Source organism: Tupaia chinensis, unplaced genomic scaffold (assembly GCF_000334495.1).
Source record: "Tupaia chinensis unplaced genomic scaffold, TupChi_1.0 Scaffold000070_1, whole genome shotgun sequence".
Lineage (NCBI taxonomy): Eukaryota > Metazoa > Chordata > Mammalia > Scandentia > Tupaiidae > Tupaia > Tupaia belangeri.
This window is the reverse complement of record NW_006159530.1, coordinates 3,348,125-3,355,591: the sequence shown is the minus strand read 5'-3', so window position 1 is coordinate 3,355,591 and position 7,467 is coordinate 3,348,125. Positions and strand designations below refer to the sequence as shown.

The 7,467-nt window shown below is 42.2% G+C and overlaps 1 pseudogene; it reads left to right on the top strand.

The window, feature by feature from the left end:
• Nucleotides 1–274: 274 nt before the first annotated feature.
• Nucleotides 275–7,140, top strand: LOC102488995 (28S ribosomal protein S18c, mitochondrial pseudogene; annotated as a pseudogene).
• The last annotated feature ends 327 nt before the right edge of the window (nt 7,141–7,467 follow it).

Genomic DNA, 7,467 nt, shown 5'->3' with positions numbered 1-7,467 from the left:
GGTATACTGCCCTGAAAAATCATTTATAAAAAATTAGTGTTTTCCGTAAGACTGTTTAAAAGTAACTTTGATATCTATAAATAGAATCTTCCTATTGTTTTTCACTGAGTATCACCTGCTCTGATACTGATGAAAATGAATGTTTACCTTTTGTAAATGGGCAGAGCCCCCGCTGTGCTCTGTTGGCCTCAGTGTTACTGGTGGAACGAGAGGCCACGCTCTTAGCAGCAACGACAGGTGGCTGGGTTGGAGGGCAGGAGCCCATATCCATGACATGATTGCAAAGGTAAGCTTCAACAGGCCTCTTCTAGAAAGGCCACTTGACGTGGTGCCTCCACCCTACTTGGACATTTGGGACCAGGTCCACAATATCTGTTGTGAACACTTACATGATTTCTTTTCCCCAGTTGCTTTCTAATTACTTATGTGTCTTTGCTATTGGAGTGGAGACTGTATGAGTGCAATGGTATGTTCCATCCCAGGGTCCCCAAAGCCAACTCTTATGTCTCAGAACTAACAGACTCTAAATATTAATATGTATCCATTGAATTCACATTCACTGTATATCATTGGGTAACTAACTTGTACAAGGTTTTGTTTTATTTTATTTTATTTTATTTTAGAATGCATGTGCTCACCAGAGAGAGATTGACAGGGGTTGGGGAGGGGTAAGAAATCCACTCCCTGGGGGGGATGACCGCACCACAATCACCTCTCCTCCATTCTCCCCTCGGGATTTTGGGCACATACACACAAGTGCCCAAAATGTTTTTCAGGTCTCCAGGTCCGGGACTTCAGCTGGACACAGGCAACTATATGGGATCCAGCGCCTCAACCTCCATGCTACATCCTGGCTCCCACACAAGGATTTACTGAGACCCCTGATGCAGAGCTGCCTGTACAGAATCAACCAACTTGTCTTTCTGTCCTATTACTTCCGGTTAAAAGTGAAACGTGGTTTCTTGGTGACATCATAATGTTAATCATTTGAGAATTTAAATTTTGAAGCCATGTTTCTTTACACTGATTTGACAATTTCTGCTCCTGTTTTCTTCTTTGAGCTGGAATATATATATATGATATATAGTTTTTTTCACTGTATATCATCTATTGAAATTGATGGAGTTAATCCTATTCAACCATGTAAGAGTAGCAACCAAGCAACCCTTCTGTTTCATCGAGAAATTTTCATGAGGTGGATATGGCCAGAGAATATTAGAGGTTGGTGGACAGATCCCTGCAGACAGGGGCTGTTTCATGAGGGATAAATGCCTCTGGCTGTGTCTATGTTCCCCACGTTGCTGACAAGGTGTTTTTCTCCACTTTATGGAGTATAAGTATCATATACTTAATAGCAGTTAGTGATGTCAGTGCTCTTTGGTATAGTAAATCTCCAGTGTGAGATAATCTTAGTTAATGATCAGCATAAAGCAGAGAGAGGTCATTTTTTTTTACGTTGCCATAAAGCCTGCGTTTACTATGATAGAGTTGGGAGGAGGCAATCCCATTAACCTTTGTATTGTATTGATAAAATTATACACCCTCCTGATGGCCAGGGTAGCGATGCCGCTTCAGTCCTGGGGAATATCTCAACTGCCCAGTGACATAGGATTTGGCCTCGGGCAGCCCAGGCTGTGCCCAACCTTGTCATTTATCTCGGAATAGGACCTTGGGCAAGTCTTAACCTCTCAAGGGCTCAGATTTTTTATCCATATTTTTTTCCTTCTTTCTAAATGTAGTGTGTGTGGATTACACATTTTTTACACATTTTTTACAGTTATCCAGTATGACTTCTATATTTTAAAAAAAGATTTCTTAAAGTATTAATAAAATGCCTTAAAAAGTGATTCTTAAAAAAAAAAGAACACTCTTGTATATTCTTTCTTTATAAAGAAAAAGGCATCTTTACGTATGGGGAAGGGGATTCTAGTAATCCTCTCTGTATTTGCTCGCTTCATAGAACTGGTAAATGAACGGGGTAATAAGAATATGGAATATTTCACAAATATGAGTTAATATTATTATCATTCCATGTACAGCAAACCGAAAGGCTGTTCCTTGAACGCTTCAGTCCTTGTGCATGGATGTTATAGGGCAAATGAGAGGTAACGTGGTGGGGAGAGCATTGCTCTCTTTTGCAATCTGTAGACTAATTCAAGATGACGTGGAGTAATGGCAAAAAAGTGTTCCCAGGGCATAGGAAGAGATATAAAGGAAGTGGCAGCTTGGATCCTTGCTGCAAGGTACATAGCACAATGGGCAATGCCATTTAGCTGTCACCTAGGAAACGAGAGGTGGCTGCCTTGTTGACTCATGCAAAGGTGTTGTGGGTGGGTAGTTCACCCCTGGATCGTACATATGGAAGAGGTCCTTAGTTAGGTCCTCAGACCCGTTTCCAATCTAGGGCTAAGAAAATTTCATGTGATGCAGAGGAGATTAATGCAAACCAATAGTTGGGGAACTTTAAAGGTTATGATGCCTACGGAATAAAAAAAAGTAGAAGAAATGAGGTCAATCTGCAGAAACCCCACTACGTAAGTGGCATGCCTATAAATTCTCAAGGGTGTCTATGCATTTGAATGCCTTCATGGTGTAGGTTAATTCTTCTCTGTGTAATTAAAGAGAGCGGTGACAATAGTGCTGTATCCTAGGTCACATTCCCCGCCATCAGAATTAATTAATTCTGTGAATTAATTAATGTGGGGGTTATTTTATCTATATTTAACCCATCTTTCAAGACTCACTTCAAGTCCTACCACTTCAGGGAAGCTCTCTCTGACCATTCCTGGTCTCAGAGATAATGTGCTCCTTTCTTATGATCTGAAACACGCGATCTAGCATTTATTCTAAACTGCCTCTTATTATTTCTTCTCTCCCCAATTAGAGCATAAATTCTTTGAGGGCATAGATTCTGCTTTACACTTCTTTCATTATCCTACCAGAGCCCCAAGCACAATTCTGAAAATAGTGCTAAGTAAATACTTGTTGATTAATGAATACTCCTCCAATTGCCTTTAAGGCACCATTCACACTTTCTTTCACCTTAGGGTGAGGACAAAATTTCTGCCTCCGGAAACTATGCCAAGGTCCTCTAACTCTCTTTACCTTTTTCTTTAATCTATAAAAGCAAATCTTGCAGAGAAGGAAGGCTCCGATAATGTGACAACATTCAAGAATGGCAATTTCTTTTCTCCAAGAAAATTTTTCTTTCTGGCTTATTAGACAAGCAGGTAATTTTATAGAATTATCATCAAGACCCAGCAGTTCCCTCAATTTATTATCCAGCTCCAGCTTCCACAGCCAGAGCAGAGATTCATCTCTCTCCTCCGAGGCTGAACTAAGCAGAGAATCTGCCCAGACTGAGAAGATCAGGGTATTCAATGTATTTTGTGTTGATAGTCCCTTTATAACTGATATGCTCTCTAGACCTCCTGGGTCTCCCATCCTAGCTCTGCAATAAACTCTAGAGGAAAACAAACAAACAAAACACATTTGGTTGTTTACTGGGGGGATCTTTCTGCATGTTTTTAGCAGCAGCTGGCCAATTCCACCTGAGTGATGCTCCCCTGCCTCTACTCATTGATTGCTGTCTCTGTTGAGGTCACTGAGATCAAGAACTATTAATAAGATGTTGTACAACCAAGGTCAAGAAGTACAGAGCACAGAAAATTAGTCAGTAGGGAAGTCTGGAAGAAGTTCAGGAGGAGAGAACGGAGGCAGTTGTTGTGTGGTTTTTCATTATTCTCACAAGGAGATTCTTAGTAAAACGATCAACCCAAAGATGACAAAGGACCCTTCTCTGGAACATAAGTTAACTTAGCCAGCTAACTTGGACATCCTACATATAAATAACAAAGGTGGTTGATGAAGTGTCTTCAGAAAGTTATTGGAAAATGCATGTTATTAAAGAAAAACTTTGCATGGATTTCAAAAGTTCTTTGCACCAAACTAAACTTGGACTTTAATTCCATTTTCCACCGACTTTTTGAAGTTCCTTTATGTAAGTTTATAAAGGCTTAAATAAAGGGTACTGAAAAGAAAATTGAAAACATAATTGCTTCTTATTCTCTTTCTTCTTCTTTATAAGTCAGAAGACACATACTCATCAGAGAGAGAGAGAAAGACAGAGATAGAGACAGAAACAGAAAGAGAGAGGAGGGGTGGAAGCACCCCTCAATGGGGTGTGGTCCTATGGCAATCCCTTCTCCTCTATTGCTTCATCCAGACTGGATTTGGGGCATGCATATACATGCCTGCTGTGTTTTTCGAGTCCTCTAGTTGGAATTTGAGTTGTGTTTGGCTATGGGGGATCCAACCCCCTTAACCACTAGACTGCAGGACCAGCCCAGGAAGGTAATTTCTTTTTACTGTAAAAGACTGCCTAAAGGAAGAACACAAAGAAGCAGAGGAGAGTTCTGTTGAACCATGTGTCAATGAAAGAAATAAAGGTGTTCATATTTGATACTTGGGTAGACCTAATGAGTCCATACGCCTTTCAGAACAGCGTCTTTAATGGAATATTTTGTGGATGATGGCAAAGGAAAAAAAGGCCTTCATCTCTCTTTCAGCACTTTAGAAAAAAAAAAAAAGAGAATGGATCAAGTGCAGCTCACATGTATATTCAAATCTCACTTATCTATCAAAATTTCCAAGGAGGTGACAGGATCAAGTGCATTAGTATCTAGGGCACCTTTACAAACACTTTCTCTAAATAATTAGGCTACAGCGCACAGCTCACGTGGCTAGAAGAGTAGCGTCAGACAGTGGCAGGTGTACGACATCCAACGTGACCTCTGTGCATCTTTCAGACTCAGAAACCAGAAACAAGCGTGGGGTTTCCACACTTGGACAAAGGCAAGATGCTCAGATCCAGCCTGCATCTTCTCCGAGCTAGTGTGAAGCCACTTTCCTCTCTTCTGAAGAAGAAATCACAGATTCGCTGCAGTTTTCTTCGGTGCAGAATTCTACTGCGACACCAAAAACTGGATCGCTACAGGTATGTTTAATCGTCCCAACAGTCAGCATGATTACCAAAGTTACAAACGAGGAGTCCCATGTTCCCCGGGGAAGTTCAGTGTTGCTCCCTTGAGTTCTGTCTGGAACACCAGAAGCAATATGTGGCCACGGCGCCAGGCATGCGGTCGAGTGGTCAGAGCGTGGCCATGACAAGTGCAGGAACTTACAGGAACAGCACTGCCCAGGGAGTCCTGGCCACACGCAGGCTTTCTGTATGTTCGAGGGGTCTCTTTCAGCAAGGGGAACACTCTGGCTCCATTTCAGACGAAGGTAAACACGGTGCTGACGAAGTTGGGTGAATGCAGTGTGGCATTGATTGATGACATCGCAGTATACAGCCAGACGTGGGAGGACCACGTGGAGCATGTAAAACAAGGATTTGGGTAGCTTTTACAAACAAGGCTGACAGTGGGGCCAAGGCATGTCAGCCTGGCATGCTGAGGTGACATATTTAGGACACAAAGAGGGAGAGCAGACAGACACCGCTCTGCGATGGTGGCCTGTGGTGGTTCTCAATGGGCCATTTCATGAGGAGATGTTAGACAAGGATTACTGGGCATTATGGACTAATTATAGAGGTGTGTGATTACTCAGTTTCAATGGCATTTACTAACCTACCGAGACCACCCAAGAAGGTGATGGGGCAGGAGATTTAAGTAGCTTTTTCTTAAACTGTATTTTTTTTTTTTTAAGTTTGAGAATTGAAAAACACTCCCTCCCCACCCCACCCCCCCAGCCTCTGCTTCCAAAAGTGCCACATTCCAAGTTCTCCCAGGTGATAATTGTCTGCAATCCACATTTTAGTCCCCAACAAGGGTAGGTCTAGGGAGGGCGAGGTCACACTTATAATAAGCGTTCCGTTTTGGACATTAGAATCTCATGGTGAATGACAGCACAGATACACTTTCTACTGTCTTCCTGATGGGCTGTTTTTCATAAAAAGTCTAACTTTAGAGTCAGAATGGGGTCAGCAACCCAGCAGCTCAGAAATCATCTCCAGTTCAAATGAGATTAGCCAGTTCCATAAAGATTTTTCTGGCATAGTGTGTACTGTAAGTCTCTGTTCTCCTAGAGGGAAAAGATGACCTCACGTCTTCTCATTATTCTTTCCTACCCTGAAGGTATTTCTTGTCATCTATTATCATATAAGCCCTGTGTTGTTGGTTACCCTCCATGCACACATCTCACTGGCCCAACTGCATTGTACAGTCCTGGAGGGCAAAGCCTGATTCTCCCATTTCTTGGAACCTGCTGTGGCATGCCGCCTGGTGTCATGCATAGTGTACGTATCAATAAGGGTTTGTTCATTTATTGGCCCATGGACAGCTGTGTTCAGAACTCCTGTTAAGCATTTCTTTCTCTATATATTCTATCTTAGTGGGTCAAGTAGCATACCAAGTGGCTGTGACGGCCAGAACCTCTCAGGCATACACGAGGCAGGATAATGTACTAGTTAGGAGAATGTGAGGGCTTTAGAGAGAAAACACACTGGAACTTAAATTCTACTTCTGCCGCTTCCTAGACGTGTTACCTGAGTCTCTCTACACTTTAGTCCACTCATCTGTAAAACGTGTATAGCATTCGTGCACAGTACCATTGAGTGGAGTCCTTGAACTAACGAGGAAGGGCAGCAGAAGAGACCAGATAAGATGAAGTGGAAAGAGGACAGGAAAGGAGGAATGGGGAATGAACGGCTGCTGCGGTTGCCGTGTTCAGAGGTCTAGGGAGGGAAACGTTGACACCCTTGGTGATGGGTGCAGTGTGCCTTAAAGGGCCTGGGTCACACAAGGTGCTATGGCCCAGGGGCTGTTCACAACATACACAGGAAACCATCAATGAGGACCTGCCAGTTCCAGTGGAAGATCCTTATAAGGAGCCTCTTACGAAATGTGTCTTGAGTGAGAAACGTGCAGATGATAAGAATGTACATCTTCGCCCCAGTTCATTTCTCCATTTACTGGAAGCATTTATGGAAGTCACATAACAGGTCTTTGTTGGATGAAACAGAGAGAAATCACAAAAGCAACGGAGAGAGCTCCAGTAACGGAGTTCATGCCAGTTACATACAAGGACCCTGCATATCTCAAAGACCCTAAAGTTTGTAACATCAAATATCAGGAATAAATTACATAAGGTTATTAGCAATAAATGTATTTTACCAAAAAAAAAATGCGTACAGCAAAAGTTATCTCTTAGGAGAATTTTGAGAAGATTTGATAAAATCACTAAGGCACATGGTTGGCCCACAGTAGACAATTGGGGCCGTTAGTATGACGTGGCTTTGTGCAACTACCTTTCACTCTTGCACCCTTCGCGCAAATAATATTCATATTGGTAGACCCACTGTTTTCATGGCTTTCTTTCACCACAATATTATGATAACCACAGTTATGCAATCCTGATTCTTATAGGGCCCAGTTCTCTCTCTCTCTCTCTTTTTTTTTTTTTTTT